We start from the raw sequence: 23,532 nt of genomic DNA on the forward strand, positions 1-23,532 counted from the left end.
TTATTCGTAATAGCCAAAAAGGAGAAGCAACACAGATGTCTATCAACTGATAAATGGATAAATATAATATGGCATATCCATACAATGGAATATTATTTGGCAATAAGAGTAAATGAAGTACTGATTCATGCTACAGCAGGATGAACCTTGAAAACATTATGCTAAGTGAAAGAAGCCAGACACAAAAGGCTACATAGTGTATGATTTCACTCACATGAAATGTCCAGAACAGAGACAGAAAGTAAACTAGTGGTTTCTGGGGGCTAGTGGGAAGGGAAAATGGGAAATGATTGCTAATGGAAATACATTTTCTTTTGGGGGGTGATAAAAGTGTTCTGGAACTTGAGAAGGTTGGTGCACAACTCTGTGACTATACCAATTATATACCTTTAAAAGGTGAACTTAATGGTATGTCCATTATATCTCAATATTATGAAAAATTAAAAAACTAAATGCATCTCATAATTATAATTGTTTTAAAAAATTCTAGAATTACCATACAACTGAGAGCCAACTTTCAAAAGTACATATGGCCAATTCTTGAAAAGAAAGATGATTTTAAATCTAAATCTGCATTTTTGCAGTTATTAAGCAAAAATGAGTGGAGATTCTATCCTCCAGGAGACTATGAACTTCATGAGGGCAGGATCCTCATCTGTGTCTCAGTGTCAACATGTCCAGATGGATTACACATGTTATAGAAAAAGTGAGTGAATGGATCTTGATGCATTTTCTCATGAGCAATTCTGGGTTCAGTCCCTAATATAGGCCCCTGTTTACTTACCTACAAAATGAGGCTAAAGCAGTAACTATCTTATGGATGTATGTGAGGATTAAATGAGATAAGAGAACTAAAATTTTGCAAAGTCCTGGGACATAATAAGAGTCAATAAGAGGTACTTATTGGGGTACCTGGGTGACTCAGTTGGTTGAGCATCCACCTTCAGCTCAGGTCATGCTCTCACAGCTCCTGAGTTCGAGTTCCACATTGGGCTCTGTGCTGACAGCTCAGAGCCTGGAACCTGCTTCAGATTCTGTGTCTCCCTCTCTCTCTGCTCCTCCCCCACTTGCCCTCTGTCTCTCTCTCTCAAATATAAATAAATATTTAAAAAAAGATTAAGAAAATAGGAGGTAGTTTTTGCTGTTTTGTTATTACTATTATTGTATTTTGGGACGCTATATCCACTCATCACAAGAGATAGAAATTTCTTACCAGTTGGCATGAGCAAATCTTGAGTAATCATTTTTCTTTTCTTTTTTTAAGATTTTATTTTCAAGTAATCTGTACACCCAACATGGGGCTTAAACCCACAACCCCAAGATCAAGAGTTGCACACTCCACCGACCGAGCCAACCAGGTGACCCGCGTTATTATTTTTCAAATATGTATTTGTTCTTGTTACAAAATTAAATAAGAGATTAGTGACTTTCAGATTCCGAAATAAAAAATAATTAGAAATTCAGATTCAGCAATCATAAGATTTTACGGGTCTAGAAGTACATGAAAAAAATCTAAAATATAATAGATTTGCAGTCCTAAAAATGACTGAAATATCTACTTTTTCAGCTGCTCCATTAAGTTTATGGAACCAAAGGCCTTTTAGTTAACTGGTCAACTTTCAGCCTATGTTACAAGTGTTTTAATTGTCTCCTTCACCTCCTCTTTCCACTTATCAATTTATAACACACACCTTATTTGAGTGCAGTATTTTTCACTTTGCCTACAGTTTAACATATACTGACACTGATAGGCTACAAACTGAGCTAACGATTGTTTGGGGGTAGGTAGGGGTTTGCTAGGGCCAAACTTCTGTCCTCCCATCTCCCATCTTTCTGGGGAAAGCTTAGTTAAATGATTTACACAGCATCACACAACCTGTTAATGGGACTTTGAAAGGAAAGCCCAGGACAAGCTGCTCTTTTTTTCTGCTGCTACGAGACCCCTCCATCACATAACACATGACAAACGATGGACAAACGGCAAAATATCTCCCACTGGCCAAGATATCAAACGTTATGAGAAAGGACAAGCATGGAGAAAATGAGTAGGGCACAGTTTTCAAGTGCATTCTTCCAGGTTTCAATCCAGGTTTCGATCATTTATCTGGTCACAAGTTTCCATTAGATCAATACGCTTCATTAGTCTTCCTGTTTGCTCTTGTGAGAAAAATACAAGGGCCAGGGAAAAGTCGAGAAGAGATGAGCAAGTCTGTGATTTGCTAGAGAGATTAGAAAATCTTGTTAGGATCAGTTCTATGTATTCACACCAACTCTCTAACCATCCCTCACCTCACCCCACAAAAACAGAAAGAACAGAGAGAAGGATGGAAATAAAAGAGTCTTCTAATACCAAGCATTAATAGGATTAGATATCACCAAACTGGGCCAGAAATAATGGATGGCAACCTCACCGTTGTACACCACCCCTAGTATCAATTCCTTTTTCTTTGTTCTCAACATGAGTGAGACCCACCCACAAGGGGGAAGATTTCCTCTCAGTGTGAAGAGACTTCCTAACAACTAAGAAAGTTGGATGTTTTCTCTGCTGAAAGGTTACATCTTGTTTATGGGTTGGGTTCTCTATTTTAAAAGTTCCTGGGAAGAGGGGCCCTGCAGAGATGCATTATTCTCCATTCCCCCCAATTTAATCCCCTCATTCAATCCACGTTTTCTTTTCCTGTCCCCCTTCACCCTGTCTTATTCTCCTCTTCCCTTCTGTCTTCCTGTTTTGCACCTCCATTTTATTTCTCTCAACCCTCCTCCCTTTCTCTTTTAGCACATCAGTCTGTAGTAGTATATTTAATGTTTTTCGACAAAGTGACAAAGTCTTGATTCTGAAATTCTAAAGTCTCCATTCTGAATTTTGCTTTGCCGAGTGAAAGGTCGATCTGTTTACTGTTAAGAACTACAGGTGGTCCAGCATCCCTTCTTATAGCCACCCGACAAACAAGGAGGCTGTAGGTCTATCTAGAGATATTTTACACAGCTTAATTTAGTATACATGCAATTTATGTATACGGATACATTAAAGAATTTTCTGGATCTGTGCAGGGGCCTTTGAAGTCTCTTCTGCATGTTAATTTCTCTACTAATCCAGATGCCACTGCTCTTTGTGATATTTCAGAGAGGTCAGTGAGCACCATCCTTATAACTTTCCAGGGAAGAACAATGGAATGCCAGTGCAGAACTTTTTTTTTTTTTTTTATTGCCTAACCTTTTAGTATTCTTTTTCCCCTTTCAAGAAAAGCCAGTCAAGTCCTAGGAGGTCTTACCAATAATACTAATTCCTCTCTAGCTCAGCCAGTAGTTACCCTCTGCAGAGAAACTTAAGAATGTATCTGTGTTCACAGATTTCCTGTTTTATGTGATTACTCCCCAGAAGGAACTACCTTGAGCCCCTCTGCTTCTAAACTGATCTTTCTGGGCTTTCCATATTTATGCAATTCAAAGAGTCATAGCTTTTACAAATGAACTTGCCTCTTGATTTGGGATTCTCAGAGTTCTTACTACAGGTAGCCTACATGTAGACTGTAGGGATTTGAAAGAGGTAACAAATGTTAGAGGCCACTATATATCTCAAAAACAAAATACCAGCTTAAATTAAAAGCTGGAAAAAAATGTTAGTTGTAGCAAAACAGTTTTAAAATGTGATAATACAATGAAAAGTTCATAAGTTCTGGAGGATTGAGCTCAAATATTAACAATTTCCACACAAATTTATCAAATTATCTTAATGTGTCACCAGTTGGCAAATTTCAGTTTTGCTAGCGTAAAAATAAGTTTTTTGACACCGAAATATCTTATTTGGAAATGGTGTTATAGTGTTTAAAATCTTAGTCTTAAACCCTGTGCGTCGGGAAAACCCATTTGTGTTTTAAAAAAATCCTCGGCAGCTCTTCCTACCCACAGGTCCTGTCCCTGTGCTTTAAATTTTTTTTTTCAACGTTTTTAAATTTATTTTTGGGACAGAGAGAGACAGAGCATGAACGGGGGAGGGGCAGAGAGAGAGGGAGACACAGAATCGGAAACAGGCTCCAGGCTCCAAGCCATCAGCCCAGAGCCTGCCGCGGGGCTCGAACTCACGGACCGCGAGATCGTGACCTGCCTGAAGTCGGACGCTTAACCGACTGCACCACCCAGGCGCCCCCCCTGTGCTTTAATAAAATCACCTTTTGCGCGCGTGCGCGCGCGCGCACACACACACACACACACACACACACACACACACACAATCCTCAAGGTATTTTAGGTTCTTGTTCTGTAAAATAATTTGAAGGATAATTTTGCTCCTAGTATAAAGTTGTGTTTGTTGTAGAAACTTTGAAAGAAGACAGAAGAATATAAAGAAGACAATAATTGATAATTCCACCCTCCAGATAACCACTATTCATATTTTCTTCCAGTCTCTTGACTGCACATCTATCTTGAAATTCCTTAAAAAAAATTTTTTTTAATGTTTACTTTTTGAGAGAGAGAGAGAGAGCGAGCATGAGTAGGGGAGGGGCAGAGAGACAGGGAGACACAGAATCTGAAGTAGGCTCCAGGCTCTGAGCTGTCAGCACAGAGCCCAGACACGGGGCTCAAACTCATGAACTGAACCGTGAGATCAGGACCTGAGCCAAAGTCAGACGCTCAACTGACTGAGCCACCTAGGCGTCCCTCTTGAAATCCTTTTTTTAAACTTTCATTGTTTCGTTTTCTGCAATAATGCTTCATGCTGGGGCAGAGTCCAATTTTTCATGATAGAAAGGGAAAACAAGAGAGAGAAACCAAGAAAGAACAGAGAGGCTGCAAGATTCTCTTGCCTCCTTTCCTCCTGATGGCTGACACCATTCCCCTACTCCTTCCTCCCCAGAGGCATTCCCCAAAATCAGATAGGACAAAAAAAGCTTTTCCAAACCTGAAAAGCATTATAAACTAGCTTACTGTTATTCACTGTGAAGAAAGTATCAACATTCTATATGTGGATAGCTAGGTAATTCGTGGATTTAAAATTTTTGATTGTCATCTGTTTCTAGACTTCTAAGAAACCATGAATGTCCAGAAGAACCAGGAGGAGGAGAAAAAGAATCTTTTTAATCACCTGAAAATACCCCTTAGATTCTAAAACAGGGACGATCATTATTCTGATCCCCCTGCAATGTTGTTATCTTCTCAGTTTGGGTTTCTTTATATTTTTATAAGATACTTACTGAATTTTGGCAAATTTGAGTAAATAATATACTCTTCCAAGATAGTTTGCATCATTATGGCCTACAACTTGAGGCAATTAAGTGTGACCTCCTTTTCCTGTAATTTTACATGGAAGAGCACTTTTGCCACAAACTGTAGCACCTATAGTAAGCATTATAAGCCTATAGTAAGCACTAGACTGAGAAAATGGAAGTCTGTCAGCTTCCTAAGAAAATGCCCAGTGTCACCTTAGACCTATTTGCATTGGAGCATGACATTATTGTGTCCCTTGATTGTGCTATCATTTCATCATGAGAAATTATCCCTCTGGCTTCTGTTTCCAGCATTTTTGTGGATTAGATGCTGTAATGGTTAATTTTATGTGGCAGCTTGGCTAGGCTATGGTGCCCAACATTTGGTCAAACACCAGTCTAGATGTTGCTATGAAGGAATTTGTTATAAGTGGTTAAAGCAGATTTTGAGTAAAGCAGATTACCCTCCGTAATATGGGTGGGCCTCATCCACTTGGTTGAAGGCCTTAAGAGAAAAGAGAAAAGTCCCTGAAGAGGAAGGAATTTTGCCTTCAGACCTGCCTTTGGACTCCATACTGCAACATCGACTCTTGCTGGAATTTCCAGGCTGCTGGCCTGCCCCGTGGATTTTAGACTTGCAGCCCCCACAATCTTAAAATCTTAAAATCTTTCTCTCTTACTGTATCTCTTTTACACAACCTCTTTAGATGAAGAACCCTGACTAATACAGATACCCTGAATGACAATCCCAACAAAAATTCTTTTGAAGTTTCTTCCTTTCTTCAATGGGCAATCTCTATGCCCATTGTGGGGTTTGAACCCATGACTCAGAGATCAAGAGTCACATGCTCTACAGACTGTGCCAGCCAGACACCCCTTGATTAAAATATTTTTTTTTAATTTTTAATGTTTTCTGTTTATTTTTGAGAGAGAGAGCTAACAGGGAAGGGGCAGAGAGAGAAGGAGAGAGAATCCCAAACAGGCTCCACACTGTCAGCATAGAGCCAGAGGCTGAGCTCAAACCCATGAACCGTGAGATCATGACCTGAGCTGAGATTGAGTAGGACACTTAACCAACTGATCCACCAAGGCACCCCTAAAATATTTTTAAAACATACTTTTAGGGGTGCCTGGCTTGCTCAGTCCATGGAACCTGCAACTCTTGATCTCAGAGTTGTGAGTTTAAGCCCCACGCAGAGCATAAAGATTACTTAAAAAAAAATTTTTTAATAACAAAAACAACAATAAAAAAAAACACCATCTTTTATTTTTTTAATTTTTTTTTCAATGTTTTTTATTTATTTTTGGGACAGAGAGAGACAGAGAATGAACGGGGGAGGGGCAGAGAGAGAGGGAGACACAGAATCGGAAACAGGCTCCAGGCTCCGAGCCATCAGCCCAGAGCCTGACGCGGGGCTCGAACTCACGGACCGCGAGATCGTGACCTGGCTGAAGTCGGACGCTTAACTGACTGCGCCACCCAGGCGCCCCAAAAAGAACACCATCTTTTAAAATGCATCAACAAACCAGCATAAATGGGAGGGGTTTTCAGATCCCAAAAAGTAAATGAAAACAGGAATCCTGGTAGGTAAGCAAGTTCCAAAGCCAGGTTTCACCCTGAGAGTTTCTATCAGATTCTGGAGACCTGAATCTCAACTCTGAGATAATGCTCAGGGAATGACCAGCCTAGGGAACCTGTTAGAAGAATCCTTGCATTAGACTGAAAACATAAGGGGCTATATCCTCAGCATAAAGATAAATCTAGAAATTTACTCAAAGAGGGGTGCCACAGCAAGGACATTTGCTATCTTATGGTTGATGCTGAGAAGACAGATGAAAGAAAGAAAGAAAGAAAGAAAGAAAGAAAGAAAGAAAGAAAGAAAGAAAGAAAGAGAAAAAGAAAGAAAACTTTTCTAAGAATTAGGAAGCACAGCTAGTCTCATAATGGAATATTTCAAAATAAAAGGATCCCAAGTTGGTAGTACAACCAGGTGACTTGACTAGAAAGAGCAAATTCAAATCTTCCCTGCACAAATTCACCTACAAGTTTGGCCTCTAAGAGCCCCCAGAGAGAAAGCACCACGACAATGAGAAGCTCAAAGGACAGAAACATCCCAAAGCCTAGGAAGAAACATGAAGGAAAAACCAGAAGAAGCAAGCAAGGGACACCAGAAGCAGTCCCTCACAGACATCAAATATTGACATTGTTAGTGACCAAATATAAATTGTATATAGTTAATGAAATAAAAAAGGAGCTTGTAAATATTAGCAAGGAACAAGAGATGGTAAGGAACATCCAAGCAGATCTGAAATGGAACCAAACAGTACTTCAAGAAATGAAAAATAAAATGATTACTTTTTAAAATGAGGGGCTTAAATAGCCGCTTAGCCCCAGTAGAAAAGATAATTGCTGGACTGGAAAATGTATTTTTTTAAGTTTATTTATTTAATTTTGAGAGAGAGAGAGCACGTGCATATGAGTGCGCCCCGAGATGGGGTGGAGCAGAGAGACAGGGAGAGAGAGAGAATGAATCCCAAGTAGGCTGTCAGCGCAGAGCCTGACCTGGGACTCAAACTCACAAACTGTGAGGTCATGACCTGAGCCAAGATCAACAGTCAGATGCTTAACTGACTGAGCCACTCAAGTGCCCCTGGAAAAAATACATATTCCAGGGGTGCTTTCTGGCTCAGTTGGTTGAGTGCTGGACTTTAGCTAAGGTCATTATCCCCTGGTTCAGGAGTTCAAGCCCCACATCTGGCTCTAAGCTGACAGCTCAGACCCTGTAGCCTGCTTTAGATTCTGTGCCTCCCTCTCTCTCTCTGTCCCTCTCCCACTCACACTCTGTCTATCTCTCTCAAAAATAAATAAACATTAAAAAAAATTTTAACACATTTTCCAAAATACAAACCAGAAAGAGACAAAAGTTATGAAAGATATGTTAAGAGTTCTATAATTCCTTATGAGAGTTCATGAAGGAAATAATAGAGCAAAGAGAGGACAACTTCCAAAGAGATAATAGCTGGGAATTTTGTTAAAGATGCCGGAGTTCAGATACAGAAGCCAAATGTATCCCAAGCAGGATAAATAAATCAACATGTAGAGCTATGACTGTAAAAATGCAGAGCTCCAAAGGCAAGGGGAAACTTTAAAAATAGAGAAGAAACACAAGTTATGTGCAAATGTGTTTTTTAACAGCAGCAAAAACAAACAAAAACCAAAGATAGTGGAATCATATCATCAATGTGCTGAGAGAAAATAACTTCAAATCAAGAATTTTATCCCCAGTGAAATACCTAAGAATGAGTGTAAGAAGTAAATATTTTCAGTCAACCAAAAATCCAGAGATTTTAACACCAACAGACCTGCACTAAAGAAAATGATAAAGGATGTGCTTCAGAAGGAAGGAAATAGACGGCAAATATATAGGTAAATCTGTGGGTAAATCTAAATAAATTTGATTGTATTAACAATAATATCTAGTCGGGGGTGGGGGGAGGGTTAAGCTAGAACTGGACTCCAGAACTAGAAAGGGATAACATGAAAAGATTTCTAAGTTCTAAGGTTCTCATATTGTTCACAAGGAGGAAAGGTATTGATTAACTGTGTTAAGTGAAAATATTAAAACCACTAAAAAAATAGATATTCAAAAAATATAACTTCCAAACAGGAACAAGGGGGAAACTGTACTAAGGAGGAACATCCTCAATTGATACAAAAGAAGTAAAAATGAAAGGAGCAGAAATAGAAATATAAAGCACCAAAAATATGGTAGTAATAAATCCAAGTATATTAGTATGTACAATAATATAAATGTACTAACGACTCCAGTTAAATGGCAAAGATTGTCAGAATGAATTTTTTAAAAAACCAGTTATATACTGTTTACAAGAGATTTTTAAAACATAAATACAAGAAAGTTTGAAAGTCAAAGGATGGAAAACGAAATATTAACAGAAGCAAGCTAGTATGCCTAAATTAATATCAGAGAAAATAAACCACAGCCAAAGCATTACTAGAAATAAAATTAGCTGCTGCTGAATTCACCACAAGATATGCCAATTCTACACTCATATCTCACATGCACCAACAATCATATACTTTTCTTTAATATCAGGAAAAATGCAAAGTTATTGCTATCACCACTCCTATTCAATATTGTATTTGAAATCCTAAACCATATAAGTATGACAAAAACAGAAAATAAATCATAGATTTAAGGATCTAAAAAGAAAGATAAAAAAGGAAGATATAATATTTGCACATGATATTATTGGCCACATAGAAAACTCAAAAGAAACTATAGGTAAATTAGGGACATCTGGGTAGTTTGGTCAGTTGACCCTCTGACCTGTGATTTCAGCTCAGGTCATGATCCCAGGATCGTGGGATGGAGCCCCATGTCAAACCCTGCAGGGAGCCCCACGTCAGGCTTTGGACTGAGTGTGGAGCCTGCTTAAGATTCTCTCTCTCCCTCTGCCACTTTCCCCTGCCACTCTCTCTCTCAAATAAAAAAAATTAAAAATTAAAAAAAAGAAACTGTAGGTAAATTGTTAGAATTCATAAGAGAGTGTTTTCAATCACTATACATTTCTGTAGAGCAAAAACAATCAATATGATTTTAAAAGAATGCCATTATAAGAGCAAAAATATATAATAAATCTAGGTACAAATCTAACTAAAGCTGTGTACCTCATAGAGAAAAATTATACCTTTCGAAAAAACATTAAAGAAGACTTAAATAAATGGAGGAACACCAAGTTGTTAGTAGGAAGCTTCAGTAGCATGAAGGTGTCAGTTCTCCCATGTTGACTAAATCCAATTCCAATGAAAAACCCCAACAATATTGTTTATGGAACCTGACAAGCTAATTCTAAAATTGAAATGAAAGAGGAAAAGATCCAAAATTGGCAAGACTCCCTAAGAAAAAAAGTTTAAGGTCAGGAGAATTGCCTTCCCAGATATCAAGACTTAGTATGTAAGCTATAGCAAGAAAGTGGGATACTGGGAGAGTGCCAGACAAAGGCTCCAAAGGAATATGATAGAGAACATGGAAACAAATCAATGCACATATAGAGATTTGCTTTTATAATATAGTGGGCACTAGAGATAAATAGAAGATTCAGTCAATGCTACTAGAAAAACCTATTAAACAACTTTGAAAAAACTAAATTGGAACCCTATCTCACACCATATGCAAAAATCAATTCCAGTTGGATTAAAGACATAGATGTGGAAGGAAAAATTATAAAACTTTTAGAAAACAACTTAGGAGAATGCCATTATAACCTCAGGGAAAGCTTTCTAAAACAAGACACAAAATTATCTACTTATAAAGGAAAATACTGATAAATTCTACCACATAAAATTAAAATTTTGGTTCATCAAAGACATTAGGAGAGTGAAAAGACAGAAACTAAAGGTGAGAAAATATTTGTCATACATTTAATCAAGACAAAGGATTATTATCCAAAAGATTTTTTAAAGCTCCTATGAATGAAGAGAAAAACAACCCAATGGGAAAATAGCAAAAGTCACAAACAGGGGCACCTGGGTGGCTCACTCGGTTAAGGGCCGACTTCGGCTCAGGTCATGATCTTGCAGTCCATGAGTTCAAGCCCCGCGTCGGGCTCTGTGCTGACAGCTCAGAGCCTGGAGCCTGTTTCGGATTCTGTGTCTCCCTCTCTCTGCCCCTCCCCTGTTCATGCTGTCTCTGTCTCAAAAATAAATAAACGTTAAAAAAAATTAAAAAAAAAAAGTCACAAACATATTTCATAAAAGAGAAAATATAAATGGCCCACAGACACCTGAAAAATACTCAACCCTATTAGTAATCAGAGAAATGCAAATTAAAACTACAAACAGATATTTCTTCCATAGGCATAACAAAAATTTTAAAATAAGTCAATAATAAATATTGACAAGTGATAATTCTTATCACCTCCTGGTAGGAGTGTAAATTAATACAGCTGTTAAGGGAAACAGTTTGATAGTATCTAGTAAAATTGAATAAGAAAGCAATTCTACACCTGGTTTTAGATACTAGATAAACTCTGGCATATGTGTACCAGGAAGCATGCACAAGAGATACATATAGCAGCATTTACTATAATTAAAAAAGAAAGAAAGGATAGAGAGAGAGATAGAGAGGGAAAGTAAATGAAGGACCTGAATGTCTGTTGTCTGTTCATAGCAGTGAGGACCAATGGCTTGTGGCATGCTCACACAGTGGAGTACTATACAACAAAGAGAGTGAAGAAACCACATTGTACGAATGTACCACAATTAATTAATTAACCAACTAAACAAACAAACAGCATTGGGAGAAAAAAACACATCACCGCAGACTGTATAATGTATGCTTCTGTTTATATAAAGTTGGTTTTAATTTTTTTAATGGTTATTTATTTTTGAGAGAGAGCGCATGCGAGTGGGGGAGGGGCAAAGAGTGAGCGGGACAGAGGATCTGATGCAGGCTCTGTGCTGATAGCAGACCACCCCCCCCCCTCCCTGATGAGGGGCTCAAACTCACAAACCTATCCGTGAGATCATGGCCTGAGCTGAAGTCAGATGCTTAACCAACTGAGCCATTCAGGTGCCCCTGTTTATATACAGGTTTTCAAAAGCAAAACTTCACACTATATTATTTAGGGATACATACATGAGTAGTAAACTTATAAAGAAAGTAAACAATTGAGCAAAACACAATTCAAGGTGGCAATGACTTCTGGTATGTGTTGGTGGGGGAAGACATGCAATGACAAAGAGGGCACAAAGGAGTCTACTTACAGATACTACTGAGATTCTATTTCTAAATACAGCTGCTAGGATATGAGCATTTATTTCATTCCATTCTTTAAATTGTACAGATACATTCATATACTATTTTATATGTATGATACACTTCACGATCAAATGACGGCCATTTTATTTCTAGAATCTTGGCTAACATAGCAAAGCTTAACCTTGTTGGACCCTGGTTTTCCCTCTTCAAGAAAAAGCCATTAGAAAATGCTATTCTTTTGTTTATTTAAAGCTAGTCTACTCCTAGATAGAGGGCTCCTTCATTTTGGCTCATGACTACTGTATTCTAGGTCCAGTGCTGTACTGGCCCCTGCTCTGCCATTATCAGAAGGCAGATTTCTGTATTTTTCTGGCATCCTAAGATTGAGGGTACCAAGATCAGCATCCTTCCCTTCCAGCAGTGTTTCCTCAGCCAGCAAGTATAAGAGAAAAAGATGAAGTTTAATTATAATCAGATCTCCAGGAGCTCTTTTCCTCTAATGATGTTCACATCAAATGATACTAAAATAATTCTTTCTGAAAGACAGAGAGTAATTCAAGGCCTTCAAAGCTAACCAGAGTGAGTAATGGAAAAGGCCTAATGCCAGTACATCACCCCTTTCGTGGGTGGACCTTATTAAAATCACCTTGTGTCTCCCTCTCTAAAGAACTTCTTCTGTAAAGTAGAAATTATAAACAAGCATGCTGGGTGTTCTTAGAAGCTGTGGTCGTAAGCTTTCCATTAATAGATAGTAGAGCCTGTCATCAGTTCTGTCTAAACCTACACATTGATGTTGGAAGTTTTATCACTCTGATTCATACTCATATTTTCTTTTTTCTTCCTAAGAATGCAACATCTCAATCTTTCCACCCTCGCTCAACTTTTGCTGGCATGGACACATGCCTCATTGTCACACTTGCCAATAAAAGTTAAATACCATATATATTTGGGTAGGCTTTAATAACTTTCATAATAAGCAAAAGGTCCTATCATTTACTTGATGTGAACTTGCCAAGGCATCAAAAAACTAAAAGAAAGCATACTGAGAATTGGTGGAAGAAAAATGTTGATCCCCCAATTTATCTTTTGGAAATTCAAAATACACAATGGAGTAACAGCTGTTCTAGATTTCCACCAGAGATTAGCAGACAAATTATTATTGAAATTCAAAGTTGTGACATCTTTAGATAAATATTTGCACAGCCTCTGATTCAACAGAAATCTGGAAGGGTTCACAGTCCGGCCCAGAATGGATCATTTTAACACTGCAGCTTCACACCGGGGTTAGAAAGGAGCCCAGGTTGGATTCTACTAGCTGGTCCCTCTGCTGCTGTTGCTTCCTGATGCCAGTGTCTAGGTCTCTGCCTCCAGCCATGTGTCAGTCCATCCTTGAAGGCTTTCTTCACCCCTGTCATTAGCCTGCCACAAACTGAGCACCTGACATCAGAGCTCCCTTCTACTGTGCCCGCCTAGAGGAGTGCCAGTACCATGGCCTGATGCCTTTGGAGGGTCTCTATAGTAAAGCCTAGCTGTTGAAGACTTCAATTTGCCACCCTTAGAGAACACAAGTGCCTGTGCTCCACGAGCAGAAGTATTTCTCATAAAATAAAAACCTTGTAATATAATCTGTGAGCACATGCTCCAAGCCCTCCATGGAACAAATGGCTCCCCTTCCACCTGCACTTGGTCCCTCCTCCCCGTTGATTCACTTGGCAAGCCGGTCCTCCAAGAATGTGGCCTTTGCACTCACCACAAGGACTGGGGTGTCTTGTATGCAACCATTGCCTACCCAGCTCACAACAGAGGCTTGTGGGCTGGAGAATGTATCGCATTTTATTGTTAATGGAATTTCCTGCCCCTCTCAGTGTCACTTAAAGAGTCCTCTGCACTCATTCTCCCATCTTGAAAGGAGAGAAACAAGAGGAGATGAACTGCTGGTCTCTCCATACTTGGTCTTCAGACCGTGACCATATTAATCCTACAACTTTTAATTACCGCAACTTCTGATAGGGTGTGTCTACAAAGTAATTAGATATCTTTTTCCATATGTTACACAGGCAAGTCCATCGCATAACCTTACAGAAGGTGGCGACGCCTTTCTTTGGGGCCCCTATCTTGGCATGCCCCTCCCCGACCTGCTAATTGATTCAGGAGTCAGCCTTCCCAATTGTGTGCAAATTGAGAGCAAACTCTCTTTTGTCTCCGCCTTGCTAGGAACAAAGTAGTTGCTCAATAAATATCTGAGGAATGGGCCCTCCTCCAGAGGTCTAGAATCCTTAGCGGGCTTCTCTTTCCTCTTCTCCTACACTTTTCCCCACTGGGTGGTGCCAACCCTCACCTGGGTCCGGGTCCCCGTCACCCCAACCGCGTTCCTCGGCCGCTTCCAGGCCTCCCGCAGGGCTCTAAGCTCCCACCTGGTGGAAGGTAGGTGCGTCAAGAGGGCGCGACGGGTATCCGGACGGGTGGGGGTGCAGCGGAGGCGGGGACAGGGACGCGGTAGCAGCACCCGGTCCCTTTCGGATCCCCTCCGCTCCCCCATATCCCTCTCCCTCCAGCACCCCCCTCACCCCTATGCTGCAAGAATGTGGCGCAGGAGCGAGTGGAGAATCTTTGGCTGCGGCCCCCTCCCCCGCCTTATAAAAAAGAAATTGACTTTTGTTTGGAGTTTGTGAAAAGTGGGGCTCGGGGCCCAGTCAATGGGGCGCCCCGCAGCGCTGGCTGAGTGGAGCTAGCGCGAACCGCTCAGCCGCGGCCCCAATTAATCCGCCCTTTGTGCGGCCCGCCCGGCCGCCCCCGCCGCAGCAGCACCAGCGGCCCATTGTTCGCCTCGCCGGGCCGCGGGATTTACCCTTTTCAAACAGCCGGTTTTGTCCAGGGCAGTTCGAGCGGAAGTTTCTCACTGACAATTTGCCCCAAATAGATAGATTTGTCAGAAACGACCTTCGGGAAGGAAGCAAAAAGCCACCGGCCTGAAGGTTGGGCCGGAGACGGGGACTCGCCGCCCTCCGCGCCCCCGGACCGGGCGGCCCCGAAGCCTCGCGGGGGACCCCAGCCCCCTGCACCTGCTGAGCCAGACACTCCGCGGACCCGACCTCCGTTTACCCATCTGTAAAATGGGACAGCTTGGCGCTGGCAAGCCGTAAGTCCAGAGCTCTGGGTCAATTCGCGTGGACAACATTCATTTCCTTTCTCTCTCTTCACTTCCTTTTGTAAAACTCTAAAGCAAAATACCTGACGAGGCCTCGGCGACATTGCGAAAGGGCCTTGAAGGTGGGTCAGGGTAACACGTTCCGGATGGTGCACGTGCTGTTTTCTCTTCTGCCCTCGGCTCCTCCTTAACAAAGATGTCATCCGTGCTAAATCACAGGTGGTGCCTTTGTAAAACCGGCTATTGTCCCCTCATAAGTCAAGATATAAAACGCTTTGTACTGAATGGCCCGTGATCTGGAGCTCTCAACTTGGGAGTCGGGCTGTTAGATTTTTTTTTTTTCCCCACCCACCAGAGCCGCTCTTCTCCCAAATGACCTCACTTATTAAGCAAAATCGAAATGGGGGGAGGGGGGAACCCAACATGCTGTTGATGAAAAGAATAGTTACTGATTTCTTCACACTTAATGGCAAGTATGAGTCTTTTAAAATACAGCCTCATAGCAAACAGATCTGTGAATTTTAAGCAGACTGAATTGTATTAATCAGTTGATGGGTTTGTTCATTTTCTATCACTAGAGGAGAAATACGAAGGTTGGGATCCCACGGCGGCTATTTCTTCTGTACTCAGGCAATCTCTTTCTTTAGTCCAGAAAATTTCCTGCTAGTTGCACATGAGAGAAAAATTGAAACAAAAAAAAATCTGGTTTTTGTTTATCCATCAGGTGAATACACAATTCAGCATCATACAGAGGAAACCCTAGGTGGTCTTTAACAAGATTTCAGTGGCTAAGAGCTACAATTTAGAGAAGATGACAATACATACACAGTGTCAATAGTATTTAAACAAACATCCCAGACAACAGAATAATGGTTATTAACTATGATGCTTTGGGCTTCTGACTAATTTCCCATGCCTGTCTGCAGCCAAAACAGCTGCAGGGTTTTCCCCCTTTAAAACTGTTTATGTGCATCATTTTAAAAATTGCATTTAACAGCCATATCCTTCAGAACAGTCCCTCTGTGTGGAATAGAAGTGAATGGCTTAGTAAGAATGATGAAGCCAGTAGCAAGAATGTCTTTCATGCCAAAAGGACTCTAACCATTCTGCTAGAAACCTACTCGTTCAAAAGCTTCTACACCTCTCTGAAATGTGGACAGCTGTCTGATGTTGTATGCCCTGTGGTATGGGTTGACGTGTCTAAATAAAGGGAGTTCTTTTACCCTGCTCACACTTGCAGAAGTGTTTTCAAAATTGATTAAATTGTGCAACTGTACTAACGTGTCCCCCTCCTGGGGTTTGAGAATGTGAAAGAAATCAAAAGAGAAGGTAAGATTTAGCTTGCATAATTCCTTTCTCACTTCCAGACAAATATTAAGTTTTTAAAAATACTTTAGTGACCAGGACTTTAAAATGAATGCATTCCTTGTATACTCCGAACATGCAACTCAATCATGATTTAGCTAATGCAACTGGAAATTGATATATTTAGGGATCCAAGTATGTGCGGTTATGAACACTTGGGTAATTACATATTATCTTAGCTAATCATTAATGCATGGACTAAAGTTGAATTTACTTCCACTGTTTTCATTGCTGTTAATATTTATGAAGCATCCACTTTGCACTAAAAGATGGTCAAAACATATCTAGGAACCTCAGCCTTCAAAAAAAAAAAAAAAGGCATCCAAATATTTGTGTCTTGTCTATAGCGAGATACGTATATGTTGTATGTGACGTATGTAAGTATTTGAAATATCTCATTATTCAGTCTGATAGAAACACTAGATTTCAAATCACTGTTTCATCCACTCCAAAATCATGTCAATTATACCTGAAATTTTAGAAACTGGGAGAAATGTCTGCAACCTACCTCCTGAGTTGTGAACTGCTTTACCTGAAAGGCCAAATCCTCCCCCTCCCAGCAGGCAATCATCTTATGCCCTGAAGCATGAGATCTGATTACCCCTATCATCATCTTAGCTTGCATAGATACAGATGTTATTAACGGCTGTAGTTTATCCAACCCTTTTTAAAAACGCAGCTGCAGCATTTGACTTGGGGACCTCCTGTGAATCCCACTGGTTGACTCTGTCTTGCACAAAGCACGTGGGGTTTGGGGGAGGGAGAAGAGAGGGGGAGGTTTGTTTTGTTTTGGAGGGTTTTTTTTTTTTTTTTTTGAATCAGACTTCCCTAAATAGCCACTCGGCATCTTTGTAAGTGATGTGAATTCTGAAATTACTTACAAGAATAGGAGGACAACAGGGTACTGTGTGAACTAGATCATTTGGAAACAAAGCATACTAGAATGTATGCTTCTCACTGCATTGGCAGAGATCAAATATGTGATCCTGATATACGTATTCATGGAATAAAAAATCGTAGCGTATTCTCAAATATGTTAGCCACATTTAAACGGGCTACCCCGTTTTACATAACAATTGTTTCTACTAGTGTTGAAACAGTAATCTGGATAAAGCAGGTCCCTGCTGTGGAGGGAATAGAGGGATGTTTTTAAAATCTGAAAGGCCCAGATTAACAATCTACTCTGATCAAATTTAGTAATTAATCGTTCATTCTAATCATTGACTTTTTCTCAGCAGCTACAATTAGTATCTCTAAGTAGTTCCTCTTGTAGCCCACATCACTCTCTACAAAACAGAAAAAGACCTGACAAATTTTCTCTCCCTTGGGACACAGCAAATTTTAAGTACTGGCAGGGAAAGAATTTGAAGAAAAACTTATGAAGTGGAGGAGTCTGAAGTTCTAGAAACACTGAACTATTGCTTCAAGATGCACACAACTCTTCTCTTAATTCTGATTACTTCACTTGTAAGTGAAGCGAAATTGCCTTAATTGGGGATTCTAGAAACCCTTCTGGGAAATAGGAGGTAGCTTAATGCAGTGGAATAAATATTTCAAAGAGCATCAGATTATCTGGGTCTGACTCCTAGCTCTCCATTCACTAGCTTCCCTAAAAATGGTGCCGTTTTCTCCATTAACTGTTGCTAGACTCAGCTTCAAGAGTTCTGGGTTCTGGTGATGGCCTCTGCCTCTAGGTGAGTGACCTAGGACAAGCTTTGTCTCTAAGGATCTCAGTTTTCTTATCTATGAAATGATGGAATTAGATGAATACTAATCTCGAGGGTCCCTTCTGACTTATGTGCTCTGTCATTCTGGGTTAAATGGAAACCGAGTCAGACTATGTAATTTACAGGAAATTAAGAGGTTGAAGAAGGCTTGGTGGTTAATCTCTCCCTGGATGTAGTCTGCTTTCTCGTCTCTCTAGCTAGTCATTCTTTTGTGTTAGTAAGCTGAAAGATTACCTTTATTCCTTCCCAAGGTTTGGAGGTCTAGAGGACCTGTCTGTCTCTACCTACTCCCTACTCTCCCAATTGCTGGGGCAGAGCAAAGGCAAGCCTTTCGCTTCACACCTCATCTTTCATGAGGGAGGGTCACTCACGCATTCCACATTTATAAGAACCACTATGTGCCAAGGCGCTAGGACTGACAATCCGAAGATGAATCAGATAGTCTCTGTCTCAAGAAGCTCCCTGGCCTTCGGAGAGCTGGACATCTCTCATGTCTCCCATAAACTTTTTATTCTTGCTATTAGGAAATAAGAAACTGGCAGCTTTGTCTCTGTTGACCCATCTTCCTGGGGGGAGAGAAGGAGACCACATTATTTTCCTGCTCCTATGTTTCTGGTAACATCTTTGGTTGTTTTTGTTTTAAATACATCTCTAATGAGTTTTCTTTGAAGGAGGGAGCCCAGGTCCCAAATAAAGCAATTTGACATGAGAGCTATGATAAATTCTTCTGGCACCAAGACAGGATATAAGTGAATAAATAATTTTATGTAGGAAATAAATTAAGGGATAAGGGAAAGAAAGATGTTTCTATTTGATTATTCTTGGGGCAAGAAGAATATCTTACTCTAATCCTCAGCCTGAATTTCTTTGGCTGCTGTGGTTCCAGGGGAGGGAGGGTGTGAATGAATGTAGAGACAATGTTATTTGCTAAGGGGGAAAAAAAAGAGAAGCCTGTCACACAGTGCATTTTCTTAATCCTGTTACTGTTAACAGTTTTCATCTTCCTAACTGGTGGGGAGCAAAGAGACAACTCATAGTGAACACAGTCCTGGAAAGTGTGAACAAAAAACTCCACAACTCAGCACCAGTTGGGTTCTAGAGCACCTGTCTCTATTCTGGATTGTTCTCAGTGTCTTTTCTGAGTAGAATTAGACAAGATGCAAGCAACTTGTAGAGAGGCCCACAGCAGAATCAGGAGCAAGCTTGACGAGATGGTTTCTTTCATTCTCTCACTTAGCAAGCCCTCACTGAGCACCTATTTTGCACTGGACAATCTGCTCCATGACCCGTTTTCTCTCTCATGCCCCATCCACTGGGGAAGCAACAACCAACCACAGGTTGAATTATGATTTGAAAATCAACTTTCTCCTCATGTAAACAAACAAACAAACACATAAATAAAACGTGTGTTGGACCATCTTTTGGAGAAAGAACGTCAAACCTCAGCCAAGCTTAACGGGTAGATTTTCCCGGACATTTCCTGGCTCTATGTATTTCTCAACTCTGCTAGTCAGTGAAGTGAAGGGCATTTTAAAGCAATGAATCTCCACAGGTAGAATGACCTCTGAGAGGGCACTGATCATTGGTTGGGGAAGAGGTGTCTCTGTTCCACACCAACTTCAGCTCTGTTTGCTGATAGAAAAGTTTTTTCTTTCTCCTTTGCTGTTTTAATTTAGAAGAATGGCTAAGGGAACTGGAGAAAATGGCACCATTTTTAGGAACGCTAGTGAATGGAGAGCTAGGAGTCAGACCCACATAATCTGATGCTGGAAGGGTGCCTTGCACCCCTGACTCTCTCTCTCATACCATTTAGTTGACCTGACTCTACTTTCCTTTTTAAGTGGATGGGAAGGGGCATTAGTAGGGAGAGTGAGCTATAAGACAGTTTTCAGAGGCAGTAGATTCCCGTAACACAAGACCAGCTTTCCAGGCATCCCCTCACAGGCTATTTCACTCCATGCTGGTTGAGGGTCCCTTGTATGTTTTTCCAGAATGTTCTGTGTTTTAGTCCAAGCCAATGCATTTAGCACCTTTTATGTGTCTGCTCTCCCTGTAGCCTCCTTGAGAAAGAGATCAGGTCCTTAATCTCCGACATATAGTGGGTGCTCAGTATGTGATGAATGGAGTGATGATTGATGGATGGACAGAGAGACCCTAGATTCCATGGTCCTTCTCGTGATCTTATTTCTTATCTCCTGGGCCAAAGTATAAATGTTCTGTGATAAAAGATGCCTTCGTTGTGTTTTTTACTTTGATTTTGGTGGAGAGCCCCACACTCACAAGAGGCTAAAGAGGAAGTTAGGGGCTATCTTTAGACCTGGTCAGAAGGACTTCAGAATCTGTGGGGGTGTGGCTCCACTCCCTCCCCAAGACAACTGCTATAAACTCATCCTTGAACTTATCTCTGTTAAAATGCATTTCTGAGATAGGTGGCATTTGCCCCTTAGCAATCATTTCCCCTCTTGGAGTCACAGGAAAAATCTCTGAAAGTTAAGGTTGAACAGGGTATAATCATTTACAGGCAATTGGAGCCCAGAGAGGTCTAGTCTCTTGCCCAAGGTTACACAGCTAGTTGGGACAGAGCCTGAACCCCCACATCCTGGCTACCAGAAGTTAGCCTTCTTGTGCCTCCTGGGGCTTCTTGGGAAATCTGCAGACTTTCCTCCTTTATTCACCTAACATTTATGTAGCACCTACTGTGATTCAGGCTGCACCTACTGTGATTCAAGCTGCAGCGCATTGATAGGAAGATGGAAAGTAACGGTCTGTCTTGCGGAGACTTTCTTCTATGAGCTGCACCCAGGAGAGTCCCAGGTTTCTACACCTTAGATCCGAGGGTCCTGTGGCCTGCAACACCTTTGAATGAGCAGAAGCCTGAACACACTTAGGCTTTAGGCTCCCCTTGGACCTGGTGGGCGGCAAGCGCCCCAGCCCCTCCCGCCTACTCTGGATCTTGTAGCTGCTGTTGCCACTGAACCAATCATGCCAGAAAGTCATCATGATGATTTCAGAACTGCATTGTGATTTATGCAAAGCGCGCGGATAATTACAGCCGGGCGCACAGAACACAGGACGAACATGCTGCGGGTGTGTGTGCGCGTGTTGTGCCTTTTGCCAGGACTGGATGATGGTGGTGGTGGTGATGTTGGTGTTGTGTGTGTGTGTGTGTGTGTGTGTGTGTGTGTGTGTGTGCGCGCGCGCGCGCCCATGTTTCTATTCACTGGACTGCTGGATACCCTGCTTGATTAGGGACTGGTGACAGGAAAAAGAGGGAGGCATTCCCATTTTGATTTTGAGACAATTTGATGAGCCTCGGGAGTATTTTTCAGAAGTTTTTATGCCTACAAATGAGCCAGCAGGGCAAGAATGTCGGGGAATAGAGGAAGAGGTAGTTTGGACCCTTCGAGAGCCATAGTCCTCCTACCTCCAAGCGACCCCTCCCAAAAAGCAGTTTCTAGGTCGCCTTCTTGCCACAGAATCCTAAGGCTTTGCCCCAGGGACAGGCCCAGGTCTAGTCTTTGACACTGGACTGTATCTTCGCCTGAGATACAGTACTGTACTTGGATCTTGTTCTTTGTCCTTAACGAAGCGCCCCACTCTGCGTCCACATGATAGTGACGGTGGTGGTGGCGGCTGCAGAGGCAGCGGCGGCGGGACAAGTGGGTCTCTGGCGGGAGCCAGAACCCCAGGCTCCAAAACCGAGCATCGGACAATAACTGTGTTTCTCAAACGACGCCTGGAAATCACTTCCCTTTCTGGGCGCGGAGTTAAACTTTGTACCATTTCGCGTGCGCGGCCAGTACGCTGCCCAATTTGGATGTCAAAAATTTTAATTTCTTTTCCATTCTCCTCAAAAATACCCTCAGGTTTATGGTTTAGTCCCACGATTCCCTAATCTCGTCCCAATACAAAAAAACCCAAGGAGGGTTAATTTGGGAAATAGTCGTCCCCTGTCTTGCTTTTTCCGGGTGTCCCCAGCTCCCGAGCCCCGGAGGCTGTACGACCCTGGCAAGGACGCGGGCTCTCGTGCGTGTGGGGTGCGCAGGCCGGGGGTCCAGGCCCCGCAAAGGCTGCTGCGGAAAGTTGCAGTCACGTGCTGCGGCTGCCTGCAGGAGCGCACAGCCTGTGCCCGGGAGACGCCGGGCGGAGGAGCTGCTGCGCCCTCCGAGGGCTCGGGGGACGCAAGCATTCACACACACAAACTCTGATCGAAAGCCCGGGTTGACCCTGAGCCTGAAGAAAGTGCAGTTGGGGGAAGGCAGGCAGAATTTCGGAGAGCGGGTCTCAGTTCTCCTCCCCCACCCCACCCCCCACCACCAAAAGCGCCGCGGAGGGCGGGAGAGCAGGAGGTGTGACCCCTGACCCCTAGCCAGCCCACGCCCGGAGGACCGGCGGGCAAGCTCTTGTTCGACAAGTTCAAGCTGCTGGGAGAGCTTAAATAAGAATTAATCTCTTGGAGATTGGGGATCACCGCTCCCTAGGCGTGCGCTCTCCCAGAGCGGCGCAGGGACCAGGGCGTGAGAGAGCACTGGAGTCGGCGGGGGAAGGCAGGCGGGAGGACTGGGGGTGTAAGGCGGAAGAAGCTCCCCAGAATCCCTGGAAGCTACTCGGGAAGGGGTGGGGGGGCGCAGCGAAGCCTGCTAGGGTAAGTTCTGTCCTGCAGCCGCTCCAGTGCAGATAATGGAGGCGACAGGAGCCTCACTGTGCTCCGGATGGGCTTTGCTTTGGGAGCGGGCGCACCCTCCCCAAGGCTGGTGCCCAAGCGGACCCCGCGAAGGCCGCAGGAACGCCGAGCCTTCAGCAGACTCCATCCCAGGCCCCAAGTCCGCACACAGCGTCCTCAGCTACAACTTTCTGTAGATAGTTGCAAAATGAATAATTACTCACCTCGGACCAGATCCAAGTTTTACCCAACAGAAAGGGCACGGGACCAAGAATGAACCAACTCACATGGCCATATCCGGTGCGCACAATCACACAAACACACAGCCACCCAGTTTCTTCCACGAATCTGTCTGGCGCTCTGGAGAGAAGGGGGAAAGCGTTTTGAGAATGCTCCATCTCCCCTCCCCTTCCCCTTGCCATGAAATATAATAATTCATTTTTATTACAAGAGCAGCACCGTCCTCACCATCACGCACGCACAGAGCCACACTCCCATATTCACACTCTAACTCGGCAGCTCCGACAGCGCCTGCATTTTCTTTGGGAGCCGCTTGGAGGTTCATTAATATCATTAGCATTTAACCCCCTCCCTCTTCCCATCCCCTCCCCGCACATGGCTGACGTCAGACCCCGCCAGGAGT

At 42.3% G+C, this 23,532-nt stretch overlaps 1 long non-coding RNA gene across 1 annotated transcript; it reads right to left on the minus strand.

Moving 5' to 3' along the window:
• Positions 1 to 1,608: 1,608 nt before the first annotated feature.
• Positions 1,609 to 23,462, minus strand: LOC131514650 (uncharacterized). The gene is made up of 3 exons (XR_009263192.1): positions 23,358 to 23,462; positions 23,114 to 23,249; positions 1,609 to 2,219 (listed from the first exon to the last, which is right to left on the minus strand). It is a non-coding gene; the product is annotated as an uncharacterized LOC131514650 (long non-coding RNA).
• Between the last annotated feature and the right edge of the window lie 70 nt (positions 23,463 to 23,532).

The sequence above is a fragment of the Neofelis nebulosa genome, chromosome 6 (assembly GCF_028018385.1).
Source record: "Neofelis nebulosa isolate mNeoNeb1 chromosome 6, mNeoNeb1.pri, whole genome shotgun sequence".
In the NCBI taxonomy this organism is placed as follows: Eukaryota; Metazoa; Chordata; class Mammalia; order Carnivora; family Felidae; genus Neofelis; species Neofelis nebulosa.